This window comes from Mustela erminea, chromosome 13 (genome assembly GCF_009829155.1).
Source record: "Mustela erminea isolate mMusErm1 chromosome 13, mMusErm1.Pri, whole genome shotgun sequence".
Lineage (NCBI taxonomy): Eukaryota > Metazoa > Chordata > Mammalia > Carnivora > Mustelidae > Mustela > Mustela erminea.
This window is the reverse complement of record NC_045626.1, coordinates 9,920,006-9,944,688: the sequence shown is the minus strand read 5'-3', so window position 1 is coordinate 9,944,688 and position 24,683 is coordinate 9,920,006.

Sequence of the window (24,683 nt, the reverse complement as noted above, 5' to 3'; positions counted from 1 at the left end):
TTATCAGAAAGATTATGATAGGATCTATTTGTATAAAAACTCCAGCTTGTATTTTGTAGGAAGATTTCTTTAGATCTAATGATTCACATTTAATTGATTTGTGGTAGCCTTATTCAAGCTCTTTTTTCCTTTCAATCAGTTGTTATGGGTTACTTTTTAAATATAATTTAATATAATTTTCAGAAAGTTATGCTTTTGGCAAAACCTCCTAATGTATTGACATGCAGTTACATGGAGTACGATTTGGAGGAGGGGTTGTTTTTAAAATTTATCTATGCTATAATTCTCCCTTTTCTTTTCTTTTTTTTTTTTTAAATTCTATTTATTTGAGAGAGCAAGAGAGCACAAGTTGGGGGGCAGGGGCCAGGGGAGGAGCAGAGAGAAAGGGAGAAGCCGACTCCCTCTGAAAAGGGAGCCCTACATGGGGCTCAGTCCCCAAATCCCGAGATCATGACCAGAGTAGAAGGCAGCCACTAAATGGTCAGAGCCATCCAGACACCCCTCCCTTTTCTTTTTCTATATATATTTAAATTATCTTCAAATGAGATACTCTTGGTGGTGGGGTAGTATTAAGCACTGTTTTTTGTTTGTTTGTTTTTCTTTTTTTAGGTTTTATCTCCTTGTTTTGTTTTGTTTAATTAGCATATAATGTATTATTTGTTTCAGGGATACAGGTCTCTGATTCATCGTCTTACACAATTCACAGCACTCACCATAGCACATCCCCTCCCCAATGTTCATCCCTTAGCCACCCCACCCCTCCCAACCCCCTCCCCTCCAGTACCCTTCAGTTTGTTTCCTGAGGTTAAGAGTCTCTTATGGTTTGTCTCCCTCTCTGGTTTCCTCTTGTTTCATTTTTCCCTCCCTCCCCCTATGATCCTCTGCCTTGTTTCTCAAATTCCTCGTATCAGTGAGATCATATGATAATTGTCTTTCTCTGATTGACTTATTTCACTTAACATTATACCCTCTAGTTCCATCCACATTGTTGCAACTGTCAAGATTTCAGGGTTTTTTGAGGTCTGCATAATATGCCTGTGTGTGTGTGTGTGTGTGTGTGTGTGTGTGTGTGTGTGTGCCATATCTTTATCTATTCATCTGTTGACGTACATCCAGGCTCTTTCCATAGTTTGGCAACTGTGGATGTTGCTGCTATAAACATTGGGACACATGTGCATCACGACGTTATCTGCTTGTTTACCGGTGGTTTTACTTCCTGTTGCTTCTGGCAGCTCAGACCTTCCTTCTAGGATTAGTGTCCTTCTTCTTTGCAGCTAAGATGCTTAATGTTGCTTAGATCTTCCATGTTCCACTTGGAGATATGTCTTCTGGTAAAATGGGAGATATCCCCAAGCCTGTCACAGAGCTGGTTTGGGGGTGGGTGGGTTCAGGCTCTGTTCACAGGCTATGGCCAGTTTCTGTCTAGAAAACAGCACTCTCTGAGCAGACAGTGAAAGCAGCTTTCTATTTTTTTATGACCAACAGCTCCTCAGTGCTTCTTTGACATTTTAAGAAATCTTCATGTTTCCAATCTCCCTTTTTGCATTTCATTTTCTATTGCTGTGATGTTTGTATTTGGAGTGATGCATATAGACTTTGGCCTTAAATAGAAAACCTATATCACATTCTTGGTATAGTCCAGTAAAATCTCGTTAAATAACCTTTGAGCATTTTCAGACATAATCAGCGTTTATTATTTTTAAACACAGAAACAGTAATGTCTTGGTAAAGAAATAAATAAACAGCACAAAGCAAATCTGCTCATCCAAAATAATCCACAAAAAAGAGTAGTCTAGAGGAATATTTTCGCCTCATTCACATAAGAAAAGATTCTCTCCATAAATGCCTTCTCAATACCTTCATTCTGTTGCCCGTAATGTTTGATATCATGTGGGGAACTTGGAAAAATTGGCGTTTCTTATAGAATCTTGTGATAATGAGGTTTATTCATGTTTAGCAGCTACTTTACCAAAATAATACTTTCTGTCTTTATTGGTGAATTCTTCTGGTTATTCATTAAATCTGAAATTATGAATGAGTTTGATATAAAAGTAAAGGTAGGCTTATTAAATACATTTTTAAAATTTATTTTTTACAGTTACAGTGGTGAATTAGGCCTTCAGGTTTTGAATGCCAACCTGTGCAGATTCCGTTTCGAGGTCATTCACTCTCTAGCATGAGAAATGCTTTCAGTTCAAAACACAAGTAACTGCATGCCTTTTATAAGTTTAGGGAAACTTAGGATTCATCACATGTGATAAAAGGATAATCATAAAACAAAATAAGCAAAATGATGGGCTGCCTGTGTGGCTCGGTTGGGTGAGTGCCCAACTCTTGGTTTTGGCTCAGGTCATAATCCCATGGATTGTGAGATCGAGTCTGATGTCTGGCTCCATGTTCCTGCAGGGAGTCAGCCCGAGTTTCTCCCCATCTGGCCCCCCTCTGTGCTCTCTCTCTCTCTCTCTCTCTCTCATAAATAAATAAATTGTCACGGCCAGCGCGACTAATCGACCAGGAAACGTGAGGGTTAAGAGGATGGTGAAAAGAAATTAAGAGACAAAGAGATGGGGGCAGGAGGGACACTGAGGAGGATGTCCAACAGTGCTGATTTTATTCCACGTTTTACAAGCATTTATAAGGCAGATCACAATAGAAGGAGTAAAACATCAGTACTAGTCAGATGACCGCAAATTCCTATGACAAGGTTACATTAACTACAATCAAATCTCACGATGCCAGGTAGTCACGGCTAATGCCATTAGCCAGATAATCAACCAGGGAGGGGGTTATGGGAGGTACAGGAACGACAAGGACCAACTAAGAATTCATGACCCTGACCACATTATTCCCTTCTGTAGGGAGAGTGTGTGGGAAGTCACGTGGGCGAGCGCACGACACGTAGCACAGACCCTTTCTCAGTGTTACTCAACTTTCCCGTCCTTAACCCCCTGTCAAGGCGTCTGGACTTGAAAGGACTCACAAGTCAGGGCCTGGTTTGGTCCTCGACTCCAACCATGCCATAGCTTCCAACAATAAATAAAATTATTACTGAACTTGACAACCACATGGCCCTGAGATAACTGTACATATAAGAAATTTACATTCTTGTAATATGCTCCAAACAAAATCTTTGTTACTTTTTCTGCATTTATTCTTTAAAATGAGATTTTCAGTCACTGCTTATAATTTTAGAGGCATTTCATTTTTTTTTCTTATTTTTACAATGAGTCAGGAACCATCAGCTGCCGGCTCTGACACATGACAGATTGACAAAAATCCAGTTAAAATCCATGCATTTTAACTCTGCTAGCAGTGCATTTGGAGAGGGGTGAGGGAGTCTTCTGGTGCTCTGTGCTCTAAAAAATGTTCCGTAAACCCTATTCTATGTTTGAAGTAATACAGACATTTCTAAGACCAACTGCCTTTTAGTGTTGGTGGAGCTGTTTTAGGGCAGTATCTGGGTTATTTCCAAGCAATGGACGGTCTTATTCATGCTCTTGCTTTTGCTGGTCTGGAGGGAGCTTGCAGCTCAGCAGGACCCCATCACCTGAATGAGGGGAGTTGGGATGTGAAGGTGGTTGAAGAGCTTTCTCTTGTGCGAAATAATTTGCCATGGTTTTATTTTCCTGACTATTTTTTTTCTACATCTGTTCCCCATATTCAGTCCTGCTTTTCCTCTTCTATGCCTTGTTTCCTTCTATAGTGTGTGTCTGTGTGTGTGTTCCCCTATTAACTAGTATATTGCCACCATCTTTAATACTCCAGTGGACCATGTTTAAGTCCTACCAAACCCCTTTACAGCACCTCCTCGAAAATCAAACCTGCCTGAAATCAGGCTGCTCCTTTTTATCTAGGCTATAATCACATCTCCATACCTGCATATGGTACCCTTCATGGTAACAGCATGCACCACACTCCTGTAGACTCCTTCCCCTGGAGTGCTCGCCCTTCAGTCATTGCTATTAAAGGCCAGTATTTATGGTGACAATGGCCTTAGACCCTTCCTATCAAGAGTATATCTGGAGGAAATAAAATCAACGTGAATGCATCCCTATATAAAATTTCTTATTGTTTTTCTGAAAAAAAAAAAAAGAAAAAGACTTTATTTTGTTTGCACTTCTTTTTGTACACCGTCAATATTATTCTCCATTTATTCATTATATGGTGATTCTTAGGTAGAGTCTTTCCAAGAAGTGTAGTGTGGAGACATCTAGTGGTCTTTCTGAAATATTCTGTTTCACCCCATAAATGTAATACTGTTTTATATAGTATTATAAAAATGACGTGAATATATGTTGTTATCAACATAGGAAAAACATGCGTAGTTTGTTCAAAAAAATGCAACCATAGTTTGCATCAGATGCTTCAGTAAATGCATCCAAAGCATCAACAATGAGGGCCATTTTCAAAAAAAGCAAAACAAAACAAAACAGAACAACAAAAAAGACAAGTTGTCTTTTGTGACACACAAAGTTTTCCACTGATATGATGTAAATTTCCAAAGGAATATTTTTTTTATTTTTTTAAATAAAGATTTTATTTATTCATTTGACAGAGATCACAAGCAGACAGAGAGGCAGACAGAGAGAGGAAGGGAAGCAGGCTCCCCGCTGAGCAGAGAGCCCGATGTGGGGCTCGATCCCAGGACCCTGATCCAAAGCAATATTTAAGTAACTTCTTATCTGACCTGGAATGTGTCAATGCTAGGGGAGTAGAACTTTGAATACTGAATATTACTTTGCAGTGATAATGCAATTTATTTATAATGCAATTTATTTGATAAGTGCTTTGCATGTGTTTATTGGAAGTTTTATAGACATTCATTTGATATTTTGGGTGAATTTACTTACATAAAATGAAATTCATGTAACAGAAATTGAAAATTATAAATTCAGCAAATAATATTTTAAATGAATAAAAGGATATTCAAAGGTAAATTTACAAAGTAATATGAAAATAACTTATATGTACTTAAATATAATTTCTATATTCAGTTTTAAGGAAAGAGAGCATATATAAGTGTCTGTTAACAAGCATAAAATAACCTACTTTTCAAATTAGATAAATCATTCCTATGATGTGGTACTTCATTAACATGACTTTAACTTTAAAATTGTTCAGAATAATTTGTGTGTAAAAGAGTTTAAAATTCCATTTACAAGATAATTAATAAAAATGAATAAAACAGCCCATGATTATTAACAATTATGATAACAATTTACATTAGTTGAATACTAATAAGAGGCAAGCCATGAATCTCATGCAACGCTATGAGGTGAGTTTTAATTTTGTAAAGTCTTAGCGGAGATCAGTGAGAGGTAAATTACATGTCCAAAGACACATTAAGTTCTAGAATAAAAATCAAACTTTAATTTTAGCCATATTTTAACAATGATAATTTAGTCATATATACTATCATTATAAAAATTCTTACTGATATTTGAAAGGTAAAAATCTATTTTGTGATTATAAAATAATTTTATATATATATATATATATATATGAGGTTTTTTTGATAATAGTATTTGGCTAGCATCTTAAATTTAGCAATACTCTCCTTCTTTGTAAATTCCAAATGAAAGACAGACTAAGTTGACGTTTATAAGATTAAAAATGAAGATTGACAAATGTTTATCTATCTCTCTGGCAGATTGGTGTAACTATAAGGCAGAGTGAGAAAAATCCATACAGGCTCTAGGGTACTGCATTTTTAAGGTTTATTGAAATAAAAATAGGAAGAACAACAAGAAGACAATCATGTGCCTTCACTATCAATCCCTAAACAATAGATTAGGTATGGACAATTGAAGAACCAGGAAGTTATACCCCACTCTCCCTCTAGGGCCACACTGTAAATGACACAGAAAAATATATAACTCTCCCATCTTCTTTTTTTATATTTATGTTCAGAAACCTAAAGAAAAATTCTAAAAGTCAGAAAGTTAGAAAAAATTTGAGAAAAATCTGATAGCAGTGATCTGAATTATGAGAGAATAAAATTTTCGTGGAAAACATTTTATGTCATAGCATAAATAGAAATGCAATGGGCAGGGCGCCTGGGTGGCTCAGTGGATTAAGCCTCTGCCTTTGGCTCAGGTCATGATCCTGGCGTCCTGGGATTGAGCCCCACATCGGGCTCTCTGCTCAGCAGGGAGCCTGCTTCTCTCTCTCTCTCTGCCTGCCTCTCTGTCTACTTGTGATCTCTGTCTGTCAAATAAATAAATAAAATCTTTAAAAAAAAAAAAAGAAAGAAATGCAATGGGCATTGTAGTTTTCTCAAGCTTTATTTAAATAGTTAAGAATGAAAAGGGCATATTGCTGGATGCATGGAATAAAAATCAAATTTCACTAAATAAAGGAAATGTTTAAGCAAAATTATGAGTTGGAAATGAAAGATAGAAATGGAAGTCAGGCAGGAAAGATCCAACAACTAAATGATTATCTTGAATGGTGTCCTGGAAGAAACAAATAAAAATATAACAGAAGAAAATATTTCTCAGCTAAAGAAAAGCCAATAAATGCAGACAAGTGAATATGTGCTGAGATAGAACTTTGTGCTTTTAATCATCGAATGATAATAGCTTCTTGTCATCATGTTTGAAGTGAAACTTTTTTGTATTAATCACTCAACATTCGTCATAATTTATTATATAAGTAACTATCATTAACTCTAAGCAAATGGAGTTTGTTTTTCATTAATATAATGAGCATCTTCTTTTTTCTTTTTTTGTGGGGGATTTTATGATGTTTTTAAAATGTGTATATAAGTACAAGTATTGAACAACTATTGTAAAAGATTGTGAACAAGGCTAAACAAGTCTACAATAAATACATTTAAGGTGGGTAATGAGTCAGGAGAATGGTTTGAAGACCAGGAATGGCTAAAGTGTAAACTGTCATCCTATCCAAGACAAAATAAAGCAATTTGAAGTTTGAGCAGTCATAGAGCACAAGTTAATATGTATGCTTGTCTGTTTATAGGTGTTCATTGTCATAACACTGATATTCAGAGTGATACTGGCTAAGAATTAGGTAATACTGAGGAAATTGTTAAATAAAGTCTTTTTCCTCTGAGATCTGATTCATTTCAGTCAATCTGCTTTTAATAATACATATAGAGAGAAATTTATTACTTTTTTCCAATGGGCTTTATCAATGAGCATATAATACCAAATAAACACTTAAAATTGTTTTAGATTTGTTAAACATGACTATTCCTGGTAATTGCTTTTGTTTCTGTTTTTAAACACAAAATCTGATGACTACTGCAAAAATACTGATTTATTTTGATTTCACATTTCATATAATATAAAAGTCACACCATTAAAAAGGAGTTTGGAAAGAGTGGAGTTGATGTAAATGCTACTGATAAGATATCAGCATTAAAAAAAGCTCAGTAAGAATAATGTTATATCAAATGGCTATAAAATTAAATTTTAATTAAAATTATTTAAAGTATGTCTAGATAGCAACAGTTTTTCAAGGTCTAGAATTAGTTGGTTTTGAATGCACATAGAAATATACACATTCCACATTTTTGTCTGAAAAATCGTATCCTTTCATTCAACAATGTTCATTACATTGCTGTTTATTCATTGTTACCATGTACCAATCAGTGTGCTAGGCACTAGGAATATTGCAGTGAACATAACAGGCAAAATTTCTTGCTGTTTTGGAGCTTCATCCTAGTAGAAGGATTCATTCAGAAGACTGAATCAGCCCCTAAGCAATGTCTGACACATCACCACTACTCATCAAAGACTGACTGGCTGGGGTTCCTGGGTGGCTCAGTCAGTTAAATGTCTGCCTTTGTCCCTGGATTGTGATCCCAGGGTCCTGGGATCCAGCCCCACATCAGGCTCCTGGCTCAGCAGAGAGTCTACTTCTCCCTCTCTCTCTGACCCTCCTCCCCACTCGTTTGTCCTCCCTCCATCCCTCTCCCCCCCAAAATGGCTGACTGGCTGGCTAGCTGACTGACTGATGGATTGATTGATTGATTGATTGATTAACAACTGCATGAAGACCATTTCATCTGCCATGGTCACGTTCACTTCCGTACTCCTGTACAATATACCTAAAAACTTCTTGGAGTCTAACCTATGCCTCTGCTTCTTGATACCTCTTTTGATTAATATCCTGTCTTCTCTAGTGGGTTCTGGGGACAAGATTGTCACTCCAGTGGTTTTACAAGGCAAAGCATCAAACCACAGAAGATTATCTTCAAAACTTAGGATCTTATAGTTTGTCAAATAAGTTCAAATATGTCTGAGGAGTTATACTCAATCTGATTAATGTTTTCAATAGAATTTTATCCTTTCATTTTTATCTTTTCAAACATTTCAACTGTCATAATATTCATCTACTTATTTCCATTTTTAGAATGATTGAAGGTTATTTTCTTGGGCCAATCATAGGAAATTATTCACAATTTGATAATTCTTCTTAGTGTCATATGAAATATAATGGGAGACTGAAAACTTTGCTTAAGTAGACTAAGATCAAATTTTCATTTTACCAAATTAGCTCAATGTTGACATAAATTTTACATAGCCAATTCGCTTTATTTTAGATACATATAACTTTCTAAAATAAAAAAAATTATTACCCCAACAATTCAAAAGAGAAGAAGAATTTATTTTTATAGTGTATAATAGAAGATCAATAATATCATAAATAACAAGTTGTGTCATATATAAATGATAAGAATGAGCAAGTTGGGTAATGATTTCATTAACTCATTTTAATTGTGACTGGGGGAGATGAAGAAGCAGACAATTTGATGTATGTGTTGAAATAGTTTGTGTTAAAATATAATGGGTTTTGAATTATATTTCTGAGAATTACTTTTGGATTCCTCGTGAGATGGTGAATTGCTTCCTTATGCCAGGAAAGTATGACACCAAAGCAATGCCTTTAATTTGTAGACCAGTAAATAATAGCCTTGGACGTGGCAGTTTAAAATATGTTAGACAGAACTACTAAAAATATGAATACTTTGGTAAAATAAAATGTTATGTCTTCAAAAGTGGAGTTACATTTAACTAATAATCATCTAAGCAATGCATTAAGAGTTTTTTTGAGTTTTTATTTTGCTGTATATTTAGCTATAGCACTAACTTTGCTTATCAGATGAAGGTTCTAGAATGTCAATAATATAAATATTCCTTCTCTGGACTGTTTATGTATGTACTTATATTGTGACTATATGACACGTGAGAACAAAATTGGACTCAATTATAAGCTCAGGTAAATTTGCTTATTGTATCTAATTGACTATCGCTTCTCGGCCTTTTGGCTAAGATCAAGTGTTGTATCTAATTGACTGCACGGACTCTCACCTTTGAAGATACTTCTAAGGACTATTGGTCTTTAACTGTAGAATGAGTTCTTAGTCTTCTCTGGGTGGCTGTGGGTGAAGTATTGTGGGTGAAGTTGTGGATGAAGTATTCCATTTTCAAATTAGCAAATAAAAAATACATGATAAATCAATAAATTCCTAGATCATATTCTGATAGGACCCAGAGAGATATTTTGAGCACAAGTCTGTATGTTTGATAAGTTTGTCATGCAGGTGAGGAGAAGACTAGAAACTAGAGGCTTGGGCTTGGAGGATAGGACTTACTTTATAATATGGTAGAGTCTCTTGAGTCAGAGCATTAGGATTCAAATTCTGAATTAAACATCCAGTAGCTATGTAACCTTGAGCAATTTATTTCATCTCTATATGCCTCCATTTCCTTATCTATAACGTGAAAATACAAACAGTACCTACTTCAGAGTGCTGTGGTTAGGATTAATTGAGGACCTAACAAGGATTTGGTACATGGCAAATGATAATATGGTATTTGACTATTATCATCAACATTATTATTAAAGCTATACTACATGCAAGATCACTTTCTAGTTGTTTAATGAAATAGAAAGATGAAGAAGTCCTGATCCTTGCTCAAAGGAAGAATCCCCTAATTGCAATTACGATTATATGATCAGATCAGTGTCAACATCAGCATTTATATCTTCTCCAGAAAAAATTATGAAATAAAAAGTAGTGAACATGGAATTTTAGTCAATCAATCACAATGCACTAAAACTAGAAACATTTCCAAGAGTAGTATATTTCACCATTTGAAGAATTGCTGAAATAAATTAAAGACCAACAAAATTAAGTTGATTAAAACAAACAAAAAAAAAAGTAAGAAAAAAAACAAAACCCAGTAAATGCACAAAAGCAGATAGCTGAGGAGGTAAGATTAGTTTTAGAAGGCATGAACTTAGAGTTAACACAAATATGGAGAATGTGGGATTCGTGAAGTAATCAGAGGGTAATTCAGGAGGAAACTGGGTATGTGCTCATATTCCACTTTCCATCTGCAAAGAATGTCCAGAAAGTGTGGCATTGGCTTACAAGCTATGGAAGAAAGTGCAAACATTATTTAGGATGGGAGAGGACATTATGGGGGAGCATCCCACACTTACAAACCCAACTTTCCTCCCCCACAATCAGAAGTGGTTGACTATAGTAATCAGAAGCTTGTGCACCATGTTCCAATATAAATACAAATAGACAAATAAAAAAATATTATATTTAATTCAATATCATCTCAGTCACTATAAGAAACAGGGAAAAGCTAAAACCAGAGGAAACTTGTATAGCATAGTCATAATCATTATACTCAATTAAAATTTATATTATACCCATAAAATAAGAATAGATTCTTATGAAAAATAAATAATAATACTGGAAAAACAATGTGACATGTAATCATCTTACTAAAAACCAATAAAGTAAATGAGTGGGATAGACAGAACTGAAAAGTAAACCTGCTATAACAAGTAAAGTAAGTGTAGAAAACAGAATGAGTTGCTAAAACAAAACAAAACAAATTTATCAAATTACTATGTTGTACACCTGAAAGTAATGTAACATTGTGTGTCAATCACACTCAAAAAGTTAATAAGAAAGAGGGAACAGAAAAAAAAAGGGAAGCAGGAATATGATATATAACTTTCATAGTGTTTCATAAAAAAGGGAACAAAGACATGAATTGCATGATTTAATAAACTGAAGGGAACATGGGTGCCTGGGTGCTCAGTGGGTTCCTCTGCCCTCCGGCTAAGGTCATGGTCTCAGAGTCCTGGGATTGAGACCCACATCGGGCTCTCCACTTGGCAGGGGCCTGCTTCCGCCTCTCCCTCTGCCTGCCTCTCTGCCTACTTGTGACCTCTCTCTCTCTCTGTCAAAGAAATATATAAAATCTTTAAAAAAAAAAAAAAAAAAACGAAGGGAACAATAGAAACATGATACCAAGACAGAACGCTCAGCTCTGTTCTTATTTTTCAAGATCACATTGGCTCTTCAATACTTTTTTATTATTTTCATGGAAATTCTAGAAATAGCTTCTAACCCGCCCCCCAAATGACTTGGATTTTGAGTAAGAGGGTAGATCACATGTTAAGTGTTCTTGCCACACATACACAAAATAGCAATAATAATGGTAGTGGGTAGAAAATATGAGGTAATGGATATGTCTATGACCTTTATGATGGTGATGGTTTCATGGATCTATACTTCTTCCCAAACTCATAGAGTTATATACATTAGCGTGTACAACTTTTTATATGTCAGTCAAACTTCAGTATAGCAGTTTAAAAAAGAAAATCTGAAGACACTAGATCACTATTCTGAGGATATTTTAGAAAAACAATCAAAATTAAGTTTAATATTAGTATAAAAAAGATAGCTTTTTCTTAATTATGACAATATGGTGGCAAAACCACTTTCAGTTATATCATGAGCATGTCAAAGAGATTATTGTAGTTCTTGTGCACAATATAACTCTCTAAATACAACAAGGGTTAAATAAATGGTAAATTAATCAGTAACTAAAAACTCAAATGAAGTGTACAAAATATTCAGTTCCCTTTATCACTTTGTATGTCCATATAATACCATAAGTTGAAGCTTGCAGTCATCTAGAATATCCAAGAGAAAATATTTTATTTTTAAATTTTAAAAGGTGTATTTATTTATTTGAAAGAGAGCACATGAACATGAGGTAGAGAGGGGGAGAGTGAGAGGGAGAGAGAGAATCTCAAGCAGACTCCCCACTAAGAGTGGGGCCCCATACTGGGCTCCATCTCATGACCCTGAGATCATGACCTGAGTCAAAATGAAGAGTCAGACACTCAACCAACTAAGCCACCCAGCCATCCCATCCAAGAAAAAGATTTTTAAAGCTTTTTACTCATTTTTAAAAATAAATTTGACAGTTGCTTTAAAGTAGTCTTTAAAAGTTTTAACTTGTCTTCCTTCTACTTTCCTACCCATCTCTTCTTGTAAAATACCACATAATTGATAAATGTAAAATAAGGTTCTGTGTATTTCTGGTTTTAAAATATAAATTGTTATGATACTATGTTTCATCATACCCCACCCATTTGGCAACAGTGACACGATAAAAATATACAACAGTTAACTAAGCTAGAACTTATCAAAAAAGAAAATAGGAGGCAAGAAGAGAGGCCTTTTGGGACACCTGGATGGCTCAGTGGGTTAGGCCTCTGCTTTCGGCTCAGGTCATGATCTCAGGGTCCTGGGATCGAGCCCCACATCGGGCTCTCTGCTTGGCGGGGAGTCTGCTTCTCCCTCTCTCTCTGCCTTCCTTTCTGCCTATCTGTGATCTCTTTCTATCCAATAAATAAATAAAATCTTTAAAAGAAAAAAAAAAGAAGAGAGGCCTTTTGATAAGCAGAGATAATGTGATATATAAAAATATGGAGAGATAAAGAGGAAGAAATTAAAGGGAAGAGATAAAACATCAAGAAGTAAACAAGGTGAGAAAATTATAAAAATAAATGATCATCGAGGGAAACTATGTATTCCTTACTTGTTTGTGGTCTACGTATGTTCTAATTAGTGAGGTGATAATCATTATAAATAAGGATTTAGGCCATAATTGTAAAAGTCATAGGGATGAGACCCAAGTTATCCCTTTCATAGATTTCTACTCATTTTGTTACTTTCCAGAAGCAATGATTACCAGGCTATTCAAAACAAAAAAGCAGACCTTCAGTCACAAGACAATAACACATAGAAGAGATACCCACATATTTGTGAGATCTCTTGGGTGTTCGTATCATAACTTCTTACATAGGCTATCCTCTGCAAGTGCAGACACTACCCCATAGTAAGCTGAAGGAAATGCTTCTAGAGCCAATCATAATGCAAGCTCTGAGGTATGACTGCCATTTCCCAAAGCAGCTGTCATTTGCTGTGTTGGAAATGATCCACTTCATATAGGAAGTTTGAATTTTGGACCCAAAGTCCCTAGATGAGTCCTATTATTGCTGTCATGGTGGTGATAGTATTGGTGTTTGCTAAATTTGCTTTTCTCCAAGAAAAGCACAAGTGTCTAGCAATTGCCATTCGAAGGGAGTAGTATTTTATATAACAAATTTAGGGGACTGGTAGTTACTGAATCATAGATTTGGGCCTTATTTTCCTCCTTCATTGGCCCATGATATGTCAAAGACACCTGAGATACAGTCAAAACTGTTTCTAGTTGATGTGTGCTTAAGAAGGCTAGTCGTTCTCTTTGTGGGCTGTGCAGCCATTGTTCCTTATGCCAAAGAACTACAGTGTCATTTTTAGTACTTGATAAAGTCACAACAGCAAAAGATGAATTTATATTCAACCTCTATAATATTTTGTCATGCCAATTAAGTTGTGTGTATTTACATAACCTTTAAAATCAATCTATCCTTTGACTAGCCAATTCTGTGGCTTAAATATTCAAAAAATCAACAATTCAACAAATATATATTGAAAATTATTAGTTTGTCATTCACTGTTCTATGACCTTAGGAAATATGCTGAGTAAAGTAAATATTGATTTCTCTGAGAAGCACAGATGTGACTACCCCACTTCTTCGAACTCCTGATACGTGGCTGTGGTTTGGTTCACTGCTGCTGACATTACACGTGGTTTTGTATTTACAGTATCCTCGGTGGGGCTGTTCCGTAGGCTGTGTTTGTCCTATGATTACCGCTCTGTGCTATGCTTCACCCGTTCAAGTTTAACTTCATCCTTTCCACGTGTCTGTGATGAATCAATTACAGAAGTACAGAGAGGAGGAAACCACCGAAGACACTGATTCCTCATTTTTAATATGTCATATAGTATGAGTACTATTTATCAAAGTTTCTTTTCTTATAATTTTTCTTTTTTTATGACTCTTTTCTTATAATTTCTGAAGTTCAAAAAATTGATCTCATAGGAGGGTTGTGTGTGTGTATATGTGTGTATAGATGACCATTCATTCTGTATCTAAAATATTCTGAAATGTTGGAAGCTCATATTTGGTTTAAACCATGTGGATCCAGACACAGAGTGATAATGGAAGGAAAGACCATTGATGCTTTTTGTCCTTTTGACAAAGCCCTTACGGCACCCTAGTCTTTAAGAAATTTCTTTAAGGGGTGCCTGGGTGGCTCAGTGGGTTAAAGCCTCTGCCTTTGGCTCAGGTCATGATCCCAGGGTCCTGGGATTGAGCTCTTCATCAGGCTCTCTGTTAGTGGGGAGCCTGTTTCCTTCTCTCTCTCTCTGCTGGCCTCTCTGCCCTACTTGTGATCTCTGTCTGTCAAATAAATAAATTAAAAAAAAAAAAACTTAAAAAAAAAAGAAATTTCTTTAAAATAAAAAATTGCGATGAATTAAAATACTGTGATAAATGTAATCCCTTGCTGTTTAAATGCAGAGAAAAATAATTTCACTTATGATGAGAATGTTTTTTATATGTTTTGTTTTGTTGTTTTTGTATTGGGTTTGTTCGCAGAACTTTTGAACTACTAAAATAAGAGTTTGCCAAGGCTTTTGTTATGGCTGAGACAACTGTTGAAAACTTGAGGGGCGCCTGGGTGGCTCAGTCAGTTAAGCATCAGATTCTGGATTTTGGCTCAGCTCATGAGCTTGGAGTCTTGGGATCAAGCCCCAAATGGGGCTCTGTGCTGAGCACCGAGACTGCTAGGATTCTCTCTCCTTCTCCCTCTGCCTCTTCCCCAACTCATACTCCATCTCTCTAAAATAAAGAAATAAAATCCTTTTAAAAAAAGAAAACTTGATGTGCATAGTCCAACATTATTATTATTTTTTTTTACAATTTATAAATGTACCACTTAACTTATTGTTCGTTTGAATGTTGTTATTCCCACAGCTGTGAACAAGCACCACTCAGTCTGGGCAGTATTGTCAGGACAAGAAATTGGTTCTTCAAATTATTATTCTTTCACCCATCGTCAAGCATTTCTTTCTCAATAGATCGATCTGCTTTAAATTACTTTTGGCAATAAATGTATCATTTTTCAAAAGCATATTTAAGAAAATAATTCTTGTTTTTTTTTTAGAAGGAAGTAGAATGGACTTCAGCTGAGCCTGGGTAACTCAGCCAGTTAAGCATCTGCCTTCAACTCAGTTCATGATTTCAGGGTCCTGGGATGGAGTCCCACATCGGGCTCTCTCCAGCGGGGGTCTGCTTCTCCCTCTCTTTCTGCATTTCCTCCCTGCACATTCTCTCTCTCTCTCTCTCTCTCTCTCTCCTTCTCTCAAATAAATAAATAAAACCTAAAAATATTTTTTTAAAAGTGCTCTTGCTAAAGCAGCAAGGGTCTTGATATTCAATCCAAACATTTTAACAAGAGAACGATGGCTATGCACTTAACTTGATTCATGCTATGAGATGTGTCTTAATGCTGAGATTTTGATTTTTAATTTCATTTTTTTGCCCAGTCCGTATTTCAAGTTAATTATCTCTTATTTTCTGAAGAGCAAGAGTGTGAAAATGTGAAACAATTCTATTATTCTATTCTGAATGTTTATATTCCCTCTAATTATGTCTGCATACTTTCTTGCTATATTTTATCAACTACAGATCACAGGAACAAGCTTAACTTTCCAACATTCTGCCTGGAAACCACCTTGTCCAGGTCCACAAATTCGGCGAGTGTATTTCCAAGTCATCTTAGGTAAGTGTGCTTCCAATTGTTTCACCTCTGCTTCCTGAATATTTTTTTAAAGATTTTATTTATTTATTTGACAGATAGAGATAACAAGTAGGCAGAGAGAGAGGAGGAGGAAGCAGGCTCCCTGCTGAGCAGAGAGCCCAATGTGGGGCTCGATCCCAGGACCCTGAAATCATCGCCTGTGCCGAAGGCAGTGGCTTTAACCCACTGAGCCACCAAGGCACCCCCTATTACCTGAATATTTTTTAAATAAAGAACTGAAATTAGTAAAATAGAAACAAATAAAATGGATGAAATCGTCTTTAAAAAGTTATTTCTTTGAAAAAGTTGAATTTTTTATTGAATCTGTGGTAAGCCTGATAGGTGCCCTACCCTCTGCAAAATCAAGAGGTACAAGTAAACTACTTCAGGGAGAAACTGTATTTACAGATACTAAACACTCTTTAAAAAATAATAGATTTAGGGGTACCTGGGTGGCCCAGTCTGTCAAGCATCTGATTTCGGCTTGGGTCTTGGTATCAGTGTGCTGGGATCAGCCCCACATGGGGCTCTCCTGGGTGGGGAGCCTGCTTCTCCCTCTCCCTCTGCCTCTGCTCCTACTTGTACTCTCTCTTGCTCTCAAATAAAGAAAATTTTTAAAAAATAAAATAATAAAAAATTATCAATAGATTTACAAAACAGATGACACATTCAAATACATACCTGAATGATCCTATAACAACTAAGGAAATTGAATCCATATAGAAAACTCTTCCAATAAATGAGACACTAAGCCCAAATGGACCTGATGATTTATTCTCCCCAATATTTCACTAAGAACAAATACCAAATCTACTGTTCTCCAGAATGTGAAGGTCTTCTAAGCCTTTCATTACTTTCCTATTCTTTATTTCTTCCTCTGCCCCCCACCATTCTCTCCTCTGTCCTTCTTTCTTTCCCTACTTTCAATATTTCTTCATCTGGTTGAAACTTATCAATTTAAAAAGAAAGTTGGAATTGTCTAATTGTAAAATTTGGCATGGAAGTCAGTTTGTAATCACATTTTCAATATTTTTCTCATTCAAGACAGTATCCTATAGTTCAACAATGGTGCTTTAATTGTATTTTATGTAGTGTATATTATACCCTATGGAATAAGACCACCTCTTTCTTTTCTTTTAAATCCATTAAATATTCTTATATAATTTGTCTGAATTTTCAGTAAAATTCCATCAGATATGTAATGCACATATACATATGCATACATATAGTACTGGAAATACACATAACCTATATATAGTATTAGAAATATTTGAAAATTAAAACAAAATAAGGACAAGGTACTAGTGACAGGCCATTGTCAACTTCGACTTTTTTTTCAATTACTTTAAGGTTTTGGAAATGTTATGATAGTAGTGTATTGAATTAAATGATAAATACTCATAAGGCTGTACATACGTTTCATTTTCTTCATGATTTAGTTTGATTTTCTTGGTAGTGGTTGAAATAAAATTTGGCAGGGAGGGTAGATTAGAAAGAATAATGAAGCACAATTATAGTCTAACTCAATAATATGTTAACTTTCATTTAGGTAGTTACATGTAGTTACATGTGTGGATAATTGTATTGAATAGATTATTTAACATTACTTTTAATAAATAATTTTTATAATGGATCTTTTGATTGAATTTAATGACTGGTGATAATTGGCTACAGGAGAGATATCAAAATTAATTAAAATATTTGGCTACATACATGAATGAATATATTTTTATAACCCACAAAAATTTTAATTGTACTTAATTTTAATGTTCACTTTAAGTCATTGAACTATAAACTTGGCTAAGATGGAGAGAAATTATTCATTAGCAAAAACTCAATGGAACATGAGTGTCCAAATTTTATAAATCAAAAATACATTTGATATTTGAACAACAATAGGTTTCAGCTGTGTGGGTCCACTTACATATGGACCTTTTTATAGGATAGTACTGTAAATGAATTTTTTCTTCCTTAAGATTTTCTTAATAACCTTTTCTTTTCTCCAGCTTATTTTATTGAAGAATACAGTAGAAATTAATATAACTTACAAATATGTGTTAGCCATTTATGTTTTTGGCAAGGTTTCCAGTAGACAGTAGGCAATCATTGTTAAGTTTTAGGGAACCTAAAAAGTGTAAAGTTATGCACATATTTTTGACTGCACAGAGGGTTGGCACTCCTAACCCCCACTTTGTTCAAGGATTAACTGTATTATTAAATCGAATAAAACCTAGTAGCTTCTCCTGTTTTGCTTAGCTTTTGAGCTATAGCTTTGGAAGTAGAAAATAGCTCAGAATTTCTACAAACTCTTACATCAGAAAGTTTTGGAGTAATACTGAAATACATTCTTGCCATTCACTAACATGTGAAAACCAAATGGCAGAATTAATTCTACTTCTTTTTTAAAAGAATACAATGGTTTAACTCCTATAGAAAATTAGTATTTTCATTTCTCCAATAGTTATTATATTTTATTTTTGAATAATGGTGGTGATTTATTTTTATTTTCGTTTTTGAGTAAACTACTCAAAAACTCATAATATGGATCATTGCTCATTAAAAAAACATTGCAATGCTCAATAGGAGATTGATTTTTTTAATTCAACAATAATTTATTAACCAGGATTTGCCAGGATTGGTTCTGAATATTGGAGATATCATTTAACTAAACACCAGGAATCTTAAGCATTTGTGAAATTTATAGTCTACTTGGAGACATGGCCTATATTTATATAGCATGATAGAAAACCATGCATGAGTTGGAGAAAAATGAAACATAGATGAAGAAGTTCGAAGAAGTATTAAATTTAAATGGATGGATTAGGATTTGCAATGATGTGGATGGAACTAGAGGTATCATGCAAAATGAAATCATCAGTCAGAGATAGACAAATACCGCATGATTTCACTAATATGTGGAATTTAAGAAACAAAACAGAAAAAAAAAAATGATCCTGGAGGGGAAAGAGAGAAGCAAACCAAGAGAACAAACTGATCATTACCAGAGGGGACGTGGGTTGGGAGACAGGTTAAATAGGTGGTGATGATTCAGAAGGGCACTTGTGATGAACACCGAGTGTTGTACGTAAATGCTGAATCACTAAATTTTATATATGAAACTAACATTACACTGTCCATTAACTAACTGTAATTAAAAGGAACTTATAAAAAATTAAAGGATGGGTTAAAGAAGATGCAAAAATCACATCTGAATAAAGATCTGAAGAATGTGAGGGTGGGAGCTTTGAAGATACTGGAGGAGAGAACAATCCAGAGGGAAAAGGAATCCACCTGGGCCTGAAGGAGGAGTGATCTCTGAGTTTATGCTTCATCAAGGCGAGGAGTGTAGGCGAAGAGAGGAAGCCAGGGCCATTGTTAGAAGGAAAATGCTGGAAGTGGATTATAGAGTCTTACTGGTCATCATAAATCATCAGCTTTCATTCTGAATGCAATGGTTTTTGGGATGGCAGTAAATGACTACTTTTGACAGGATCTAGCTGTGTTGAATACAGACCAAAAGAGGGCACAAAGAAAGGGCTGAATTATTCAGCTAAGAGATGACAGTGTCTTGACCCAGGATATATCTGTTTAGGTCATTGGACATACTCAGTGTAGAACTGATAGGATTTTCTGAGTAAGAAAAGTGAGCTTTCGGGCTCCTGGGTGGCTCAGTCAGTTAAGCATCTGCCTTTGGCTCAGGTCATGATCCCAGGGTCCTGGAGTTGAGCTTCAAGTTGAGAACCGTGCTCAGGAGGGAGGCTGTTTCTTCCTTTCCTTCTAAACTCTCCCCCTGTTCCTGCTTTCTCTCTCTCTCTGAAATGAATAAATAAAAATATTTTTTTAAAAAGTGAGCTTTAAGAAAAACAGGAATATCAAGAATTTTTCTAAGTCTATGCCCAAGGAACTCAAATGATGTTATTGCAAGTACATGAGATAGAGAGACGGCACAATTCAGCTTCTAAATTAAGGCCAGCATCTAAGCTTTTAGCGTGTAAGACTGTGATGCCTAGTACACATCCAGGTGAAGGGTTCAAGTAGGTAAGACTGTAGTATGAGTTAGGAAATTAAGCAAAAGGTCTAGGGTAGAGATATGAACTCTGGATTTGCAGGCATATATACAGCATACAAAAACACAAGACTAAATAAAATCATGAAAGGAGTGAATGAAGATAGGAAAAGAAAGATAAAAAGTCTGAGTCATCCGGTTCAACTTTAAGATATTGGAGACTGAGAAGGAACAGACAAAAAATAGAGACCTTTCTAAAGGAAGATTTTCTGAAACTAGTTGAAGAAAATTATTCAAGAAAGGAGAAACTATCTTTATCAAATTCTACTATTGGGTCAATTAAGATAAATACTGAGGACTGGCCATTGCCTTTTCAGCATGGAGGACACTGGTGGACTTGAAAGAGGATTTAGTGCGCCTGATGTCGAAGATGAAAGGGAGAAAACGTTAGAGTCAAGTGTAACCAACACCTTTGAGGAGTTTGCTGACCGGGGATGGAAGAGGAACAAGTAAAAGAGTGAATACTAGACTGGAAAGAAAGACCATTTTTCTTTTTTATATAAGGAAAACAATAGTGTGTGCCAATGTTCAGTATCCGGTGGAATACAGAAGCAATGTGATGAAAGGAGAAGATCGCTGCCCGTTGAATGTCATGTGGGTGCAGAGAACGAAGAAGCGGAATGGGGCATTTCCAATTATCTTTCTGTGAATAACACAGAGTAGAAAAGAATAAACCCATAGGGTCATTAGACGTCTTCCCTTCCCTTCCTTTCTCCATAACTATTTAAGACTTCACGGATGTGTCATGAATCAATATACTCGAAATCTACTCATCTTTTATTTTGCATTTTGGTGATACAGTTATCAAAAAACAGTAAATCATGTAGTAGTGGTTAGTGGAAAGCAGACAATAAAAAATTTAGAAATTCAGGGAAGGCAAAATTTTCACCCCAATTGCACTATGGAAAAACTAGCAAGAAATTCCTTTGAGGTCAAGGCATTCAGCAATCTTTAAGTAGTAAAAAATATACTTTGTATCAGTTTCCTTTCTGACATCAATATAGAACTCCCTCCCCTCTTCCACCCTGTTTGGGGTGGTTTTCCAAGCCCTGTAGCTTTCAGTGAGGTTTGATCAATTGGCTGCCCCCCATAGGTGGGAGGAAGGAAAATGAGGTCAATGTATCTATTTCCCTGTCCTCTTTCAGAAGCCTCCTGCTGTGCTGTCCATTGTGAAGGTTATTACTTCTCCAAGGAGGTGAACTCTATAGCATTGATGCTTAAATTATGTGTTGCGGAGCAGTGTCACTCTGCCAGTTATTACTGTTGGCCAGCAGTGGACTGATTACAAACATGATGAGTAGAATTTAGAAAACGTCACAGCAATTTCACAGGGTAGAATTGTATCTGCCAAATCTGATGATACCAAAACTAGACTTGTATTTAGATTGTCTTTTTTACTTCATTTCTAGTGGTTTATTTTCGTTTTCCAAATTTTAATTTAACAAATGTCTTAATTTATTTTCTTTGTAATTTACTTTAATTTTAACATATTGATCTTCAACAGACTGGGAATATAGAAAACCAACCAATCAACCAACCAACAAACAAACATAAATAAACCCAATGCTTTACCACAGATAGTTTGAGAAGACCTGCTTTATAAGATTCTCACCTTGCAGGTCCCTATGCATCTCTCCTTCAGACTTACGGGCATTAACGACTCCCAGTGCTAGTCCAGAAGTTAGACACCATCCCTGGTGTTCCCACACCTCCATCTTTGTAAACAGTTTATTTCAAAGAAAGAATCGAATGAGCTATCCATTTCCTGCTAGGAACCTAAACTAATAAAGAAATTTTCATTTTAATATAAATTTTGTTCTTGTTTTTTTTGCTGAATGAATATTCAGTTATTGGTAGAAGTTGAGAGAAGAAAACATAGATTTCATTTTCAAGAGAAGCAAGCCAGTATCTTTCCTGGTTCCCAGTCCTTGTTAGACAAGAAGAAGCTTGTTCATGCGGAAGAGTTTGAACACTGCAACAAAGTGTTTATTATTGTCACTGAAATCCAGAACTGGTCTAAGGGAAGATCAATATATTTTTATCCGAAGTCCATACTAGCCTTTCCCTCACAAAATTCTTCCCTTCCTCATAAAACCAATTTCGGAGCTGAGTGTAAGGTCTCTGAACAGGGATGTCATCTTGTCTCATACTTGTGTTGAGAGGGAGGGTAGCAATTTTTCAATTTTGATTCTACAGTTCGTCCAAGTGGTTTTCAATAAGACTTGAGACTTGCTGATACTTTTCCTCACACTGAATCCCCTGTGAGGATGGAAACGTTTCACTATTTCCTTTTTTGACCCATGTTTCCAAAAATTGAGTTTCTTTCTAAATCTACTGAAAGATAAAACATTTTCTCTAGGGTCATAAAGAGTTTTATCCAACTGGTTCACAGGAGAAGGCTTTTCTTCTAAGTACGTTACATTCATGGCTACCCATTCTCTCTAAAACAGACAGAACATATGGCCCGCTATTCGGTGGGAAGCATTCCTGCGATTTGCCTTTCAATCCAAATGCCCTGATGAGAAATCTCCCTCTCTTAAACCACAAGATTACTCAGTGTTGGAGGAGAATCAAACATTTGTCATTCTGGCTTCCTTATTGTTTTGAACATCCTCAACCGAAGTAGCCTTAGAACATTAACTATTAAGTAACATCTTCCAGAACCCTTTTTCATACCCAAGAGTTTTTGACAATAACTACCCTCTGTGAAGAAGACAGTGTTTTATGGAACATAAGGACTTTCATTTTACTTTTGCAACTTGAGAGGTGAAACATCACAAAACCAGTCACTGATGGGCACCAATAATACAGACACCAACAAGGTTCCTCTAAGGTACACTTACTATTTCCAGATGAAGACAAAACCTGAAATATATTTATACCTCTGCTTGTTGGGGAAGCTTATAAGAAAAAGGTGTTGAATTTCACCATTACTTGCAAATCTGACAAACTCTACACATGACATTTATTGATACATTCAATCTAGACAGAGAAATTAGTGTGTTTCTTTAAATCTCCTGAGCATCATTTCTGTGACTTCTATTCTTGTACTATTTGAGAATGGGATCTTTTCAAGTTCCCACACTGTGTTTTTTCATATACTCACCCTAATTTTATCATATGCCCACCCTAATTTACATGTGAATATTATCTGGTCCCCACCAACACTTTTTTTTTTTCTTTCATCTTCTGGGCAAAATGTTCTGCTAATAACTTATTTCCTAAGACATTAGAAGAATTATGACTTTTTTGTTCAACAAAATCTTTACTCTGAGATCCCAATAGTCACTTAAAATAACCAGCACCTTTACTTGTTCAGTAGCTCTGATTTATAGTTCAGTCTTTCATGATTTTGCAGAAACCATTATTGGCTTTGTATACTGTGCTTTACAGATAGCTCACAATGGAAAGGGGCAACATGATTCGCTACCTCATGTAAACACCACTGATCACTGGTTTGTGCACCTGGCTTTCTCCGGCGCCTCTTGCACACTCCTGAGATGAAATACGTCAGAGGATGGTGACTCTGCAACATAACCTAATCAGATTTGCCCCTTGGCTAAAGCCTATAACCGTAGTCATCCTCTTGTCTGTCACATGTTGTCTCAAAAATCGCCACATTGGGCAACATGTTTGCAAAACGTGGCTCCTAAGAGAATATAAACAGAAGGAAGCAATAAGTAACCAAATGAGAAAACTGTAAAAAAAAAAAAAAAAGTTAAACATTTATTATGCAATTCGGCTCTGACCTATACAATCTATGTTCACAAGTCGTATAATGGCAAGAAGATGGCAAAGAGGAAGCAGCTGAACAGCAGCATAGACACGTACTTTTTTGGTTTGCAAAGCCCACTCCTATTTTATTTTGCACTCGAAGACGTTGTTTGTCTCAAAAAATCAGCCAACGGTGCCTTTGGAGAGTTTGGGGGGAGTTAGTTCAGGAGAGCAACATTGCCAGATGGCTACTCACTCCGCCGTCCAGGGCGACTCTCACCGCCTGTCAAGGGGCATCTCTGTTCCTCTCCAAAAGTTGACATTGGACTCAAGCAAGCAAACGTGGTTCTAATGTGCACCGTCACATGGTTCTGAGAGACCTTGGGCATCCTTTCTCCCCACGCACATGCGGCATGCAAAGTGAAAAGGAAAACAGTGCTTCTTTTTTTCCTCCCCTTAGAGGAAGCTTGTGGAATATAAAGGGTTTTACAGAACCCCCACTGAAACAATCTGGTCTGGTGGGCAAAATAGAACTCACCCGATTTCCTCACTGTTGGGGTTAATGGGTGTATGTAAATTTGGCAGGGGTGGCGGTTGCAGGGGTGACTTTAACATGTAGGGAATTATTCAAGAATTAAAAAGTGACAGTGCACCCAAAGAAATATGGGCTATCCATGACACATTTATTTGCAAATGACTATGAATTAAAGTTCTTCAAATTATTTCAAAAGCAGTGTCCAGACAGGTTTGATGAGATAATGTAGCTCAAAGAAATCACATTTTGTGCAGAAGTTAATCTAAATCATCCTGATTAGAGCACTTAATACTTGTCATTGTCTGAATACAAACAAAAATTCATTAGGG